At 40.1% G+C, this 17,006-nt stretch overlaps 1 protein-coding gene and 1 pseudogene across 1 annotated transcript in view; one reads left to right on the plus strand and one right to left on the minus strand.

The window, feature by feature from the left end:
- The window catches only part of LOC103748507 (ankyrin repeat and sterile alpha motif domain-containing protein 1B), a gene marked incomplete at its 3' end in the record, with an annotated part of 501,190 nt that overhangs the window by 63,154 nt on the left and 421,030 nt on the right, over positions 1-17,006 (plus strand). The window lies entirely within an intron of this gene.
- On the minus strand, positions 12,126-12,365 carry LOC103748504 (annotated as a pseudogene).

Here is a 17,006-nt window from a genome sequence, read left to right on the forward strand (position 1 = left end):
TACATACATACATACATACTACTACTACTACTACTACTACTACTACTACTACTACTACTACTGAATAAAATAAAATAAATAGGAAAATGTCTTTGAAATTGTAAGGGCCAAATAACAAAAAAAAGTGAGAGAGAAAAACAAACTTTAAGGCATTTTATTTCTAGATTTTAATTATATTACTAAGTTGTAGAAATCAAAATGTTATTTTTGCGTGCATAAGAGCAATAATTCAGAACAGCAGAACAGAATAGAGAGCCCAGAAATAAACCCTAGTGTATATAGTTAACTAGTTCTCAGCAAGGGAACCAGACACAGTGGGAAGAATGTAATCTCTTTGATAAATGATATCGGGAAAACTGGGTTTTCCCAAGAGCATGAAATTGGGTACTTATACCTTATAAAAAAATCAACTTAAGGTGAATAAAAGGCCTAAACTAAAGACCAGAAACCACAAATGTTCTAGAGGAAAACAGGGTAGAAGATCTTTGACAAAGATTTGTTTTTTCCCTTTTGATATTACATCAGAAGCTTAATTAAACAAAGCAAGAATACACAAGTGGGACTACCCCAAACCAAAAAGCTTCTGTACAGCAGAGATAAGGAACAAAATGAAACAGCAGCCTATGGGTAGGAAGATGTTTGCAGACCATATGTGTGATCAAGGATTGATAGCTAGAATGTATAAAAAACTTGACCCAGTAGCAAAAGAAACTCCCAAATAACCTAGTGAAAATTGATCAGATTAGACATTCTCCAAAAAAATAAAACCCATAAAAATGGCCAACAGGTATATGAAAATGTGTTCACCATCACTAAGCCAAAGGGAAATGCAAACCAAACTATTACCTCAAACCTCTTAAAATGGCTGTTATCAAGAGGACAAGAGTAGATTTTCTGTAAGGGAGTGACCCTAGGTAGGCTGACTAGACTCCAGTGGATGAACTTGCACCAAGGGACATCCTGATACAAATGGTTGACTGGGTAGGACTTAATGTATATGACAGAATGCATTTAGTGCACAAAAACTAAAAAAAAAGTGAAAAAAGAAAAACAAAGAAGAGGCTAGTGTTGACAGAAACGTGAATAAAAGGAAACTCTTGTACATGATTGGTGGACATATAAACTGTGTAGACATCATGGAAAAACAGTATGGAAGTTCCTAAAAAACTTAAAAATAGAACATTATATGATTAGCAATCAATCCTCCTTCTGGCTGTCTATCCAAATGAGGTGAAATAATACCTTTTTAGGGTAACTGCTCATTGTAGAATTATTTACAGTAGCCAAGATATGGAAACGTTCTAGATTTATATTGATGAATGTATGGATAAAGTAGTTGTGCATACACAATGGAATGTCATTTTTAAAAATGAGACATTGCAGGACTATGGAGATGGCTCAGAGGTTAAGAGCACTGGCTGCTCTTGCAGAGGACCTGGGTTTGATTCCCAGCACCCACATGGCAGCTAACAACCATCTGTAACTCTAGTTCCAGAGAATCCAACACCCTCTTATGACCTCCGTGGGCACTCCATGATATGGATGCACCTTCCTACATGTAGGCAATACACACATACACAAAAAATAAAAATAATAAATATTAAAAAAAAAATGAGACACTGCTATTTGCAATAACATGGATGGAACTGGAGGACATTATGCTAGGTGAAATATGCCAGACATGGAAAGGCAGATTCTTCATGATATCTTTATAGAACCAAATATGTAGAAACAGAGTACAGTGTTGACTGCCAGTAGTAAAGGGGTTAAGGTGGGGAGCTGGGGACCAAAAGATAAAGTTACCATTTTGTGCTGGATAGCTTTAGTGTCAACTTGACACACCTGGGTTGAGGGAACCTCAATTGGGAAATTTCCTCTATTGGACTGGCCTGTGGCCATGTCTGAGGGGCATCTTCTTGAGTGATGTGGGAGGGCCCAGCCCACTGTGGGTGGTGCCACCCCTGGGCAGGTGGGCCTGTGTTGCATAAGAAAGCAGGCTGAGCAGGGGCCAGGGGAGCAAGCCTGTAAGCAGCGTTCCTCCATGGCCTGTGCTCCAGCTCCTGCCTCCAAGTTCCTGCCCTGAGTTCCTACCTTGGGCTCCCTGATGAACTGTGTGTGACCTGGGAGATGTAAGACAAATAAACCCTTTCCTCCCCAAGTTGGTACTGGTCAGAGTGTTTTGTCACAGCAATGAAGAACAAACTAAGACACATTGTATAGGAAGAGTAGAGCTAGAGATGTGATGTCTAGGTCTAGCATATAGACTATAATAATATGTACAGGACATTTGCTGACAGTAAATTTGATCTCTTATCACTAAAAGGGAATAAGAAGGTGACAGTAAAATTCTGGATATGTCAATATCCTTGACTATAGTAACCTTTTGTACTATAGGTACATTAAAACATCATGCTTATGTTAAATACATACAATACAAAACAGCAGACACTGGATGATTATGTATCAGGGAGGCCATTCGCACAGTGGCTAAGAGCTTAACATTGACTCCTTAACAGTTCAAAGAGTTGAAAATTTATTAAATTACATTTTAATTTGGGACTGGTTGCTATTTTGGGGTTTTTTTTTTTAGTCCTTAGTAGTGTTAGGGAAAGAAGAATTTACTGCTTGGTTAAATTAACTGCTTGTAACCAATTAACTCAACTGGAGACACAGGCATCCGGAGATAGAGGCAAGTGCTACAGCCCCCCTAACCTGACCTGTCTGGTCTGTGTCATGTCTGTAGGCATGTCCGCTTACACAAGATAACAAAAAAGGGCTCTGCCAGGTACAATACCACCCATCCCTCCCCAGTTGAGATACATGAAGGGAGTTATAACATTTTTTGTTATTGGTTTGTAAAATGCTTGCTTTAAAACTATTGGCTGTATAAACGCGGGCTTTTATATAACGGTTGTGGGAGCCTATATAATCTTTACCTAAAATTGCCTCAGGGTCGGTCGCTCTAACCAGACCTGCAGACCTGCGTGTCTTGGAAGGACGGTCGGCCCCAGCTAGCTGGTTTAATAAAACTCTGCTTGATTTTTGCATCTCCATACTCGTGCATTTGTTCTCCAGAAGAGACCCACCGAGTCAAGGACCCCAACAGTATATACAGAATAAGTTAAAAAAAATTATCAGGAATTTTATTCCTATTGAATTATGTAGTTTTCACTTTTATTTCCTTGCAAATATATTCCTTTTAAAAAATGAGTTATGTTGATAATTGTTAAAAATCAGTACATGCTGCCCCTCCAACATTTATCTTCCTAGTGCTCTTTTTCACTCCAAACTGTACATTCAGTATTTCTTTCTGCCCTATTTTTTCTTTTTCACTGTAGATCTGCGTATTATTAATAGCCATGCCACCATTTCTACTTTAGGCTGTCTTGAAACATCCTCCACCTAAGAAAATTTGTTGGAGGGGAGGCATGTACTGTGGAGGATTCTTTTTTTTTAAATTTTATTTATTATTTTTTATGTATATGTGTGCATTGCGTGCATGTGGGTAAGTGCACCCATGTTGTGCAATACCCTCGGAGGTCAGAAGAAGCTGTCGGATCCCCTGAGACTGGAGTTATGGAGGGAGCCTGGGCATGTGATGGAGAGGACCCCATTGATAAGAAGATTAAAGTGATTAAGGAGATTAAAATGGTTAAGGAGAAGGCTAGAGATTTGGACTTAAACTGTGGAGAAGGTGCCTCCAGGCCAAGACCACACACCCAGCTAAGCTTCCAACTTGTGAAAGGAAAATGCTGCAGGGGCCACTGAAGGGAAAAGCTTCTAAAATGGAGGCTGGGGCCCACCCCAAACCTACAGTCAAACTTGGCAGTGTTGCTCACCTGGTGCTGGCTTTAGAGGCATGAAAGATGGAAGTGTGAAGGGGTTGTCAATTCTTCCTCCAAGGTTTCAGAGAGCCCTGTGGGCCAGACAGCGTGAAGCAGAGATTTCCCTGCCTATAGAAAGCCCTGATAGGCCATTGCATGAAGCTGTGAAGGTGAAGCCTGTTTGGCAGTGGAGACCCCAAGAAGTTCAAGATGCCAGAGCTGTGAGGCACCTGCCAAGAAGACCTGCATACAGGGAGTGGTTCCAGCCCTAGAGAGAGATGTGTGTTGCATGCAGCAAAGCTGGAGAGGCTGAGCCATTTAAGCCCTTTGGAAGTAAAGTCCCAGAAGTTAGACGTGGAGCTACTGGATTTGGTGTCTGTCCTGCTGGTTTTCAGTCTTGTTTTGGTCCAGTGTTTCCTCACTATGCTCCATTCCTCCCTTTTGGAATGGGTATGTGTATTCAGTTTCACTGTACCTTGGGAGCATGTAATTCATCTTTTGATTTTACAGGGGCTTACAATTAAGTGATTTTCCTGAGTCTCAGAAAAGACTTTGGGCTGTGGATTTTTGACTAGTATTGAGATTGGTAATGACTATGGGGAGTTTTAAAGTTGGACTGAATGTATTTTGCATTTTACATTGCCATGAGCCTATGGGGGGCAGGGAGTGGAATGTGGTGGTTTGAATGAGAATGTCCCCCATAGGCTCCAAGTATTTGGGCATTTTGTTCCTAGTTGGTGGTGCTGTTTTAGGAGGTCTTAGAAGGTGTGACTGTGCTGGCAGAAGCATATCACTGGGGGTGGGCTTAGAGAGTTCTTAAGCCTTGCCGGATCTTGAGTCACTCTCTTGCTTCCTGTGCCTGCTTGAAGATGTGAGAGCTTAGCTTCCGCTCCTCCTTCAGTCACCTCTTCTGCCATGCCTCCCCACCATGATGGACTGTAATTCCCCTGGAACCGTAAGCTTAAATAAACTCTTACTTCTATTAAAAAAAAAAAAAAATCAATAGTAGTGATTTCAACTCTCAGGGCTGCAATTCAACTCCTGTTTGTTCTATTCCCACCTAGGATACTAGTCAGTTCTAGCAGACCCTTCTCAATCCAAACTTCAAAGTAGCTCTTGCTTTTTTTTATAACACACCACTACATTGCCTTGAGTTCTTTTAGGCTGAAGTGTGTATGATTTGTTATCATGCTGCTCTCCTTATTCTTTGTGAGTGAGCTTTAAGGTCAACATCCTATTAACTGAGCACAGTTTATATCAGAATCAGGTAGGTTTCATTTTTTAAAGAATTTTTATAGAGAACAGATTACTTCTAGGTGACACCAAAAGCAAAAAGCATTTTCTCTCTGTCACCTTGTTAAAACTCAAGCCTGATTTTAAAAGAGGATATCAATGGTACTGGAGAGATGGCTTAGCAGTTAAAAGCACTGGCTGCTCTTGCAGAGGACCTGGGTTCAAATCCCAGCATGCACATTGCAACGAACAACCATCTGTAACCCCAGTTCTAGGGGATCTGATGCCATCTTCTGACTACTGCAGACATTGCACAACATGGGTGCATCTACCTGTATGCAAGCAATACACATACACTTTAAAAAATAACAAAAATATTAAAAAGAGGATATCAAATCAAGATACAAACAGCAAAGGGTATCATTTTAAGTGCTATCAATTTTCAACTTCTCCCAGGAAGCAGAATTCCACTGATGGTTATAAAAATGTACCAAATTCTATTTATGAAGAATGTGCTACACATTTCCATGAAGCAGCCAGAACAGCAAATAACATTAAGAGAGTAAGAATGACCCAATATTGTGTGTCTTATGATCTGTTGGATGTTTTATGGTAGGGTTGCTATCAGTGGTCTTACTGTACCTGTCGATATTTTTCATTTCATGCTTTTGACATTAGCAGCCAGTGAGATGATTGAGATGCAGAGACCTGTAATTACCTCTGACTGCTAAAGCACAGTTAGTGTGAGGCTGTGGAGCCAGAGACACACGTTTTGGATAGGGCTAGCAGCCTGGGGAAGAGGAGGCAGCAGCCAACCTTGGGGAAAATTTGGGCCTCTGGGAAATTAAGCACAGATTTGATGATGCTTAAAATCAATCATTGGCTTTTTCTGACAGATTAAAGGGCTCATTATTTAGCATCACATAAAAGACTCAGTGAGAGAGAGATGGCTCAGTGGTTAAGAGTGCTGGCTGCTCTTCCAGAGGATCCAGGTTTGGTTCCCAGCAGCCATGTCAGGTGGCTCACAACTGCCTGGAACTCCAGCTCCAGGAGATCTGTTGCCTTCTTTTAATTTCTCTGGGTTCCCATGTACGTGTGGTGTGTACTCATATAGACACACATACATAACTAAAATAATACGAAAAATAATCTTAAGGAAAAGGCCCATGGTGATTTCTGCCCTTACTAGCCTTTTGTTACAGCCATCCATATATGTTTTCTGTTCTCTAATTGTGCCCCTCATTTTTTTGTTTTTATGATTGTTCTTATGCCATATCCTTGCCTGGGTATTTTCTTACTAATTTTTAAAGTTGGTGTATTTAAAATGTTAGATTTCATATTTATTTTTTTAAAACAATCCTCAGGGCACAGCACTTTATGAAAGTCTAGTGGTTTCTAACAAGGCAGAGCTTGCTCCTTTCCTTGGGTCTTCCTGTAGGCTAGCATAATAATGTGTTTAGTGGGTTTGTCATTGAGGCTTAGTTTTGTTTTGTTTTTGAAACAAGGTCTTGCCATTCTCCTTCCTCAGTCTCCCAAATGCTGGGATGATAGGTGTGTGTGTGTCCTAATGGATTTCATATGTAATGTACATGTTTCATATGTAACATATGTGTTTGTATACAGTGATGATGCAAGTTTAGTTTATACAAACAATATTGCTGTATCTTGTACTTTCCTTTATCTCTCTCACTAAGTGTCGTATTTAAAATATATATATTTATTTGTTTTATGTGCAAAAAACCCCCAATATTTTATTTTTATTTTATGTGTATGAGTGTATTTATTTTTATTTTATGTGTATGAGTGCATTAAATGTCATGTTTAAAATATATATTTATTTGTTTTATGTGCAAAAAAACCCGAATATTTTATTTTTATTTTATGTGTGTAAGTGCACCTGTGTGTGATGCAATACTCTCAGAGGTCAGAAGTGGACATCACATTCCCTGGAACTGGAGTTAGAATGGTTGTTAGCTGCCATGTGGATGCTGGGAATTGAACCTAGGTACTCTGCAAGAGCAGTCAGTGCTCTTAACTGCTAAGCCAACTCTCCATCCCTATATTTCAAAATAACATTTTCATATATGTCATATTTAAAAAAAGTTATCTCTTTCCCACAACTTCTTCCAGATCCATTCCCACCTCCTTACCCACCCAAGTTCTTGTTCATTTCTACCCCATCCCCATACTAGTCCAATATATGATGCCCAGATACTTTTGGGTGTAGAACCTGGCCTTGATTGTGGTCTACCTACCAAGGATCACACCCTTAAAGAAAACTAATTCTTCCTGCCTCATTAAGTATCAGTTACCGATAGCTCCTCAGCCAGGGGTGGGCCTCACACCACACCCTTAAAGAAAACTGATTCTTCCTGCCTCATTAACTATCAGTTACCAGTAGCTCCTCAGCTAGGGGTGGGCCTCACCTATCTCCCACCATCCATGATGGAATTTTGACTAACTTGAGCTTGAATAGGTCTTGTGCATGCTGTCACAATTGCTGTGAGTTCATATGTGACACTGCCTGCTGTTTGGAATGCACTATTTACTTGTAGTAGTCCACCATATCTGACTTGTACAATCTTTGTGCCCATTTTCTCAAAGATCTCTGGGCCTTGGAGAGAGGGGGTGTGAGATAAATGTTCCATTTGGGGATGAGCATGCCTCAGTTTCTGCATGTTGATCAGTTGTGGGTCTCTATGTTAGGTTTCTATTGCAAGAAGTTTCTTTTACCTCTGAGAAATGATGCACTAATCTATGGATATAGCAATAAGTTAATAGAAGTCATTTTACTGCTATGTCCATTTAGTGGATTAATAGTAGTTTCTCCCTTAGGACCTATGACCTAAATAGCCACAGGTTTTTGACCCCAAGAATGGTGTCAGGTATGGGCTCCATCTTGTGGAGCAGGCTTTAAATCCAGTCATAGGGTAGCTGGTTACTCCCATAAGATATGTGCCACTATTGCACTAATGGGCATATCTTGCCAGGTCAGTCATTATTATAGTTTGCACCATTCATAGTGAGGTAGGACTGATGATTGCTTTTCTTTATAAGTTCTAGCCATTCAGCTGTCTGTGGTGACATGCCCTTCAGTTGAACTAAGTTGACCACTGAGTTTAGTCTATCCCAGGTTGCAAACAACTGTTTGGAATTGATCATTTCAAGTTTCAGACAATGGTTCTCAAACTTAGATGTATACCCTAATCCTTAACAGACTTAATGAAAAATACATGATCTAATCCTAAGAATTCCAAATGTGGCCTAAAGGCCTATAGTGTGTAATATACTCCATAATAGAATCTATCAAATACTGGTTTTCGGATGTGCTTTTTTGGATATGAGATCAATTATTGCCTCTTCATGATTCAGCTTTCCTGAATATTTCTAACATCCATCAGAGAGTAGATGTATAGAGGGTATCTGTTATGGGATGAATATGTTGCCCAAAATTCTTATGTTGATGTCCTAACTCCTAGAATTGTAGAAGATGACTATATTTGGAGATAGTGTCTTGAGAGTGGTAATTTTGTTAAAGTCAAATGATTAGGGTAGACTCTAATTCAACATAACCAATGTTACAAGAAGAGATTAGGACATTGACAAGCACGAAGGGAAAATCCTGTAAGGACACAGGAATAACACTATCTGCAAGCCAGGATTAGAGGCCCCAGCACAAACTGCCTCTTCCAAAACTTTGATCTACTGAGCCTCTAGAATTATAAAAACAAATTTCTGTTGTTTAAGCCACCCAGTTTATAGTACATTGTTGTGTCAGATTGAAATTGTCTGGCTACAGACTGGTGTAGCAGACTAAGAATTAAGCATTCCAGGGTGAATATGCTTCACCATGAAGTTTATACTTCAGTAAATATGAACAACTGTATTTCAGTAATAGAGTAAACACTGAAGAAGAGGCGAGTGACTGTTTAGACTATGATTCAACTCATAATTTTGAGTCTGGATATTATCAGAGATTGTTATGAGGAGAACATTTTACAAAGTCACAGATTTCCTCACTCAGATCATTTGATTCAGTTTTCATGGCTTTGATCCCATGGGGTTTTGTTTGTGTGTTTTTGAGACAGGTTCTCCCTGTAGCCCCAGCTGGCCTGGAACTCACTATGTAGACCAGGCTGGCCTTCATCTCTCAGAGCTCTGCTGCTGCCTCTGCCTCTGAGTGCTAGGATCAAAGGCATGTGCCACTCTGCTAGGCTGTTGTTCTTTTTGCCTTTTGGAGACAGGGTTCACTCTAGCTCAGGCTGATCTCATACTCTATCTATAACCCAGTCTGGTCTTGAACTCCTGATCCTCTTGCCTTTGTGTCCCAAGTGCTAGGACCACAGGTGTGAGCTACTATATTGGCTGAATCCATATTTGTAAAGCTCCCTGATGATTTCTTGTGTAACTAAGTCTGGAATGTAGGGGTATAGTGAGTCTTAATTACAGAGTGTGATAAACAGGAGTTTACATTCAAGTAGGAAAACATGAGCATTCATATGCTAAGAGTTACTAAATCAAATTTCAGACTGTAATGTAATGCACATGCGATTTAATTAATTGATTAATTTATTTTTAAAGATTTGTTTTTATTTATGTGTGTGTTTGTGTGTGTATGACACACACATGTGTGTGAGTACCTGTGGAGGCCAGAAGAGGCATTGGATCCCCAGTTGGAGCTGGAGTTACAGGCACTTGGGAACTGCCTGATGTGGGTACTGGGAATCAAACTCCAGTCCTCTGCTGAGACATCTTTCCAACACCATGCTTGTGATTTTTAAGAAAATTAATATCTCAAGATATAAACGGAATAGACAAAATAATATTTTTAAGGTAAATTTTAAAAAATAGTGTCTCAAGGGAAGCTGGGTATGGTGGTACATGTCTTTAATTCCAGCACTCAAGAGGCAGAAACAGGCAGATCTTTGTGAGACTGAAGACAGCCTGGTCTACATAGTGAGTTACAGGCCAGCTGGGGCAGCAGGAGACCCTGTATTTTAAAAAAGTGTTTCAGGATGTAAATATAATAAACTAAATAATATTCCTAGATGAGCTAAGGACTCTTAGAGGTAAGTAGCAGAAAAACTCAAATTAGCATAATCCTGAAAGGACAAAAATTAGCTTATAGCATGAAAGACCTCTTAAAGGAGTGGCTTACAACACAGTGGCCCCTGGCTAAATGTGGCTGTTAGTTACTTGAATTGAGAACAGTATGAATTGAGAACTTTTTTTCATTTATAAAATAAGACACTGTACTTTGAAGGCTTAGTATACAAAAGCAATGTGCTCTATTTCATTTTTACATTGAATATGTATTGCCACGACAGCATTTTGGATATACTGGCTTGAAAAAAATATATTATTAAAATCTTAGTTACCTCTTTATTTTCACTTCTTTTAAATATGTCTGTGTTTGTGGCTTGTGTTATGTGTCTATTACATGGTTTTGCCCCAGAATCACTGGAGATCGTGGCTCTGTGCCTTTAGAACTTTCTCAACTTTGCCTCTCTCTTGGTGTCAATCTCATACTCTCAAATCACAGGAATAGGAATAGGAATCAGGCTGTCAGCAGCCCTGCTCATAGGGTCAGTACTAAAGAAGAAAGGAAATGCCTTTTTCAGCTCTTAGTTTGAAACACTTAGGGGAACATTTCAATTGGTGCAGCTGGAGCTCAGGATGTAAGATGCTGAGGGAGAGTATAAACTATGTCTTATGGTTTGATTTTGAAATGTTCCCTACAGGGTCATGTTTTAAGCAGTTGGCTCCCAGTGTGTATGTTAGTTTGAAGGTTTTGGCGCTTTAGGGGTGGGGGCCTGTCTAAGCAAGGGAGGTCACTAGGGGTACGACTTAGAAGATCGTATCCACATCTAGTTCTGGCTTGTTTGCTCTGCTTCTTGGTCATCCATGGTGTGAGGAACTGCTGTTATGCACTCCCACTGCCATGGACTCTACCATGCTCTCCCCTATGTGATCATTGTTCCCTCTGAAACCATGAGCCAAAACAAATCCTTCTTGCAAGTTGATTCTGTCAAGTATTTTGTCACATCAATTACAAAAGTAACTATTATGATAGTAACTGTGTCTAGACCTGGTGTCAAAACCTGTAGCTAGGCTATGGGACAAGGTAAAGTGGTCACTTGCCATAATTATATGTGGAGGCTATGGGGAGTTTTCCTGTATTCCTCAAACAATATAGTAATAATATCTGACATTTATAATTTATTCTATTAGTGCTTTTTCCATAGATCACAGTGGGTTTCTGTTACTTCCAGAATGAAACTGGATCCTGGTTATCTTTCCAATTTATTTTATGTTATATCATTTTTCATTCTGTGCTATATGGATCTCCTTCCATGTCAAGCTTTCTTTTTCTTTTTTTCTTTTTTCAGGATGTATAATAGTTTATTGACCTTTACTTCTTCGCATAACTTTCCCTCACTGGTCAGGGAATAAAAGTTAGACTTGGTTGAGAAGAGGCTGATCTGAAACTGACTACCTGCTATTTCAAAGGCTCACAAAGTGTGTACTTAAGAAATCCTGCCTCATCCAGTCAGCAATTTCTGGTGCTGGAGGACAGGCATCACAGGATCCAGGCCCTCTCTTCCCCAGCATCTTAAGGACCTGGGTGCCACTGTGAGTGGGATGGCTCACACTGCAGAGCCAGGGGTTTCAACCTGAACACACACAAGGCTCTGATTTCACAGTGGTGATAAAAGTGGCACAGGGAATGGGGTTGCTTGTAGCATTAGGTAGAGACTCCACACTGAGCCTGACCCCACAGGTCGGGGAATGACCACTGCACCTGAGGATTAGGCATGAAGGTGTGGCAGCTACCTAACTTCAGAGCCCTCCCAGGCAGTGTTTGCTCATGGAGTGAAGGAAGAGGAAGTGGTTGGCCCAGTTGGAGTCTAGGGATGACTGTCCAGATCTTTGTGGTCAGAGGGAGTTTCTGTTGCCTCAGCCCCGGAGCCAAGGACAGAGATGGACAGAGAGGAAACAGGATGCTGTTTCTCAGGATGGCTGTCTCCAAGGCTGCTACTCCTTGCCCAGCTCCTCAGGCCTGCATCTCTATGGCCACTTCTTCTTCTTCTTCTTTGGCCTCTTGTTGGAAGGAACCATGGCCTTGGACTTCTTGGGCACTTCTGCATTGTTCTGTCTCTGCCATGTGGGACTTAGGAATGGGCACAATGATGGCTGGGACACAGAAGAGCTGGAAGATGGCTCCTAGGGAGAGCCCCTACTTCAGCAGGTTCTCCAGGAAGGTGGCTCAGACACTTGGAAAGGTGAGAAGTCCAGGTTGGAGACCATGGCCCGAGCCACCACTGTTAGAGTTCTCCTCAGACTCATCACCCTCCAGAGCAACTTCTGGAAGTGCTTCCTCCTCAGGCCAAACTTTTTACAATTCATGACATTCTGTCTTCCTGGAGTGATCCTCCATTTCTGAGAGGGTCATTTACTCTTCCCATTGCTACTCAAATGTCACCTCTTCGAAGAGGTTTAGCCCTGAGTATCCTATCAAAGGTGAATTGACAGTTACTCTCTTACTTTCTCACTACACCTTTCTTCTATGGGACTTTTGATATCTTTCCTTCACGTCTAATGTTTGACTCCATTTCTATAATAGATGAGCTCTTCAACTGTCTTGACCTGTTCTATTTCATTCACTAGTCTAATAGTAAGTGTTCAGTAAGTATTTATTGAATTTGTAAATGAATATTTTGTAGATGAGAGAACTGAGGTTCGAAGTTCAGCAACCAGGGTAAGTCACATAGGCATGAAGTGGTGGAAACAAGTTTCAAATCCAGGTAGCAGTCAATGTCTAATATAATCCCATGGTATAGAAGAAAGCCCTGATACTGTTTAAAGTCCTTATGTTCATTTTAAGCTCTGCTGAGTAGTGTGAGAAGACCTACCAATTCTACAGTGAGTGAAAGTAGAGGAGGAGTGTTATGCAAATAATAATTAGGAGCTATACAAAAAGATCTGGAACAATCCTGGTGAGGAGGGGGCACAAATAGCCAATGTCTACCATAGGACTATAATACGATCCCACAGTGCTGAGAGGCTGCACATTCATTTTCTAAAGAGGTAGTCTTCTTGTCACTATCTTTTGAAAATCATTTGGAATTTTGAAATGTAATATTTTCCAAGGCATCTTAAATTTGGAATCAAATTGTGGGGACAGCTGGCATCAAGATAATTGCTAAACGTGAAGTCTGACAGCACAGACTGACAGTTGTGAGAATATGATAATATCTTCCCCTTTAATGGATGCAAAATCATGGATGGACTGGGGCTTTGGATTCTTTTCTCTCTTCTTGGCATGAATGACTTCTTTAACTGCAGGAGTGTATCTAGTATATAGTGTGATTGTTCTGTAGCAGTGTTGGAAACTGATGTTAAAGCATTTTTCCTAGTACAAAGCATTTCTAAGAACATACATTTAGATTGAAAAGTATTGATGATGATATGATGTGGTGGTGGTGTTAATGGTGTGTATGTTTGTGTGCACACACATACTATGGAACACATGGAGGTCAGAGGACAATTTTGTGGAGTACGTTTTCTCCTTTCACCTTTATGTGTGTTCTGGAAACTGAACTCAGGTCATTAGGTTTGGACAGAGCCTCATCACCCTCAGAGCAATCTCACCAGCCTTGCATTTGGATTTTAGCATGTGAGTTTTAGCTAGAGAATACTCATTTCGTCTATCAATTATCAGCTTATGAATAAATTATTTTTCAGACACGATTATGTTTTCATAAGGCAATGCCCCAGTCTTCAAAAATGAAAGTATTATTAGAGAAATGATACTGGCCTGGAATTTAGAGGTTGGGTGTTTCTTTGTGAAAAGATCTGACTTACTTAATGTAAGTAGTATGAATTCGTATGTCAGTTATTAGCATTTTCTAACATAAGAAATAAGGACCCAGGAGTCAAATTAGAGTTCTAATCCTGGTTCTGCCTCTTGATTACTTTAGTTTTTGACTGATATAAGTATTCATTATGAACCATGTTCTTCCTTGATTTTAAGATGAGGATAATATAATTTGCCCTACAGGATTATGATAAGGATTGAAAAAAGGCTCTGCATATTGTAACTTTCTAAGTAAAGGTCAGTTTTGTTGTTAGTATTGTGTTCATGGAGCTACATGAAGATTTAAAAGATTTAAAAAAGATTAGACAGTTTTTAAAAAAAATTACTGTTCTTGGGCTGGGGAGATGGTGCAGTCAATAAATTACCTGCTGTATAAGCATGAAAACCTGAGCTTAGATCCCTGGCACCCACCTAAAAAGCCAGGCTGAGTGGTGTATGTCTGCAATCCCAGCATTGGGAAGGTGGACACAGGTGGATCCCTAGAGCTCACTGGCCAGCCAGCTTGGTTCAGTGAGACAGACCTGTTTTGCATTAAATATCCATGGCCTAGGGAATCTTAATAAATGAAACTGATTCCATCCCATAGGCACAGAGAGCATTTACTGATTAATACAGAACATCTTTCAAATTCTGTTTAAAAGTTGCTTGTTTGTTCAGGTTAGACTTGTAGCTGGAGAGCCAGGGAAGAACTGCAGTTGAGTCTGGGGTAATTAATTTCTTATGTGAAGTTGACCTGCCTAAGGGATGCCAGATAACTAAACTGTATTGTTGATTGTGTCTATGAGGGTGTTTCTGAAGAGATGAGCATTTATGTTGTTAGCTACCATCTGGGTGCTGGGATTCAAACCCGGGTCTTCTGCAAGAACAGCCAGTGCTCTTAACTGCTGAGCCATTGCTCCAGCCCCCCAAATCCACTGATTTAAATGTTAATATCGCCCCCCCCCCAAAAAACCCCACCATCTCCAGAAATATGCAGAGTGATGTTTGGACATTTATCTTGGAATAGTGGCCAGAGGTTGATATTTGGTGTCTTCTGCTGTTGCTTTCCTTATATATTGAGGCAGAGTTTCTCACTTAAACCCTGATCTGGCCATTTCAACTAGTCTAACCAGCCAGCTTGCTCTGTCTCTGCCTCCCAAGGGCTGGGATTATAGGCAGGCTGCCTCGCCCACCCAGCAGTTATGTGAGTTATGAATATCCTTATGCTTGAGTGGAAGCACTTTACCTCCTGAGCTGTCTTCCCCCAATCCCCCAACTGTTCACATTTTTATAAATTTTACAGTTGGTTTATTCAAATCTATTTCTTCCCCTTCCCCTTCTTCAATTTTCTTCTGGTCCTGAGACCCAACCCAGGTCCTTGTGCATTCCAAGTACGTGCTGTACCACTGAGCTACACCCCCAATCTTGAACTGTTTTTAAGTAGGCAAAGATTTTAGCAGATGTTTTGTTAAAGAAGATCTACAAATAGCTAGTAAGCATTAAAAAACGTGCTTTATATAGTGATTAGAGAAATGCAAATTAAAGCTATAGTGAAGCTGCCATCAAATATAACTACACATCTCTCACATACACATTCAGCTATTTAAACAAACAGTACCGACTATTAGCAAAGATATGGATAACCTGAAACCTTCATTGATGGTAAGAATATAAAATGATTTATGAAACTACTTTGGAAAACAGACTTGCATATTTTCAGAATTTTAAGCATGAGCTTACGAAGATGACACAGTAATCCCACTATTAGGTATCTACCCAAGTGAAATGAAAGCATGTGTTCCTAAAGCTTTGCACTAGCATCATTTGCAGTAGCAAACCTTGGAAACAGTCCAAATGTCTGTCAACTGGTGACTGAATAAACAAAATGAGATTTATCTCTACAATAGAATTCTATGCAACAATAAGAAAGAATGAGCTACTGGTAAATGTTAAAATCTGACTAAATTTCAGAAACCTTATGCTCAATGAAAAGAGTGAGATACAAAAAATCCTACATATTGTGTCATTCCATTTAGGTGAAATCTCCATAAAGGGCAAATCAATACAAGTAGAGAGCAGATGAATAATCTTTTTATATAATGCCCTCACACCCTTTCTGGTGGTGCTAGGATTGAACCTGGTGCCTTGCGCATGGCAGGCAAGCGTTGTTCCTCAGCAATACATCCTCAGCCCTTCTTTTCTTGCTATTTTTCAGTGCACTTCTTTGGCTTTTTTTCTGGACTCATCCAGTGCCATCGTCTACCGCATTGCTTCCTGTCCAGAATCCCTAAATGAAGCTTCCCTCTTTGCTGTCTTTGGTCACAGTGTGTTCTTATAGCTTAATTTTTTAAAACTTTTTAATTTGATTGTGTAAGGACTGAATCAAACACTGTCTGTAAATAGTTTTTCATGCTTCCTAGTGTACAGTCTGCATTTAAAATAGTGGTATCTATATTAAGATTGCTTAGAGAAAAGAATCAGGAGGGATGAGTGAGAAAAGAAGATGATGAAGAAGGTAAAGGAGGAGGAGGAGGAGAGAGAGGAGGAGGAGGAGAGAGAGGAGGAGGAGGAGGAGGAGAGAGATTAAAGAATTGGTTTATTGTAGGGTTAACCAAGTCCAAAATCTATAGGGCCAGAAGACAACCAGTCAGGAAATTCAGGTTAGAGTTGATATTGTGGTCCTGAGTCTGTGCTCTTCTGTCCAGACTAGGAAGGTCGGAAACCCAGACAGTTTCTGTGTTTCAGTCTGGAGGGTAATCTGCTTTACTAAATAAAAACTCAGTTGTTTCAAATATTAATGACATTTAAAAATACTTAGTAACATCTAGACAGTGTTTGACCAAGCAACTGGGTACCAAGTTGACACATAAAATTAATCATCACTCTATTTGTTATAATTCTTTCTTCCAGTTTGATTTTTGTAGTAAAGCCAGCCAGTTGTCTTTTTTTTTTTTTTTTTTTTTTTTTTTTGAGACACAATAGGACTAACTAGAGGGGAAGAGCTCAAGGAGAGCACGTTCCACAGAAATGGGTGTTTAGGGAGCTGGTCCAGGGGTTCTCAGCCATGGCAATGCCCATCCCAGACTGCACAT

Source organism: Nannospalax galili, unplaced genomic scaffold (assembly GCF_000622305.1).
Source record: "Nannospalax galili isolate Female #2095 unplaced genomic scaffold, S.galili_v1.0 scaffold885, whole genome shotgun sequence".
NCBI lineage: Eukaryota > Metazoa > Chordata > Mammalia > Rodentia > Spalacidae > Nannospalax > Nannospalax galili.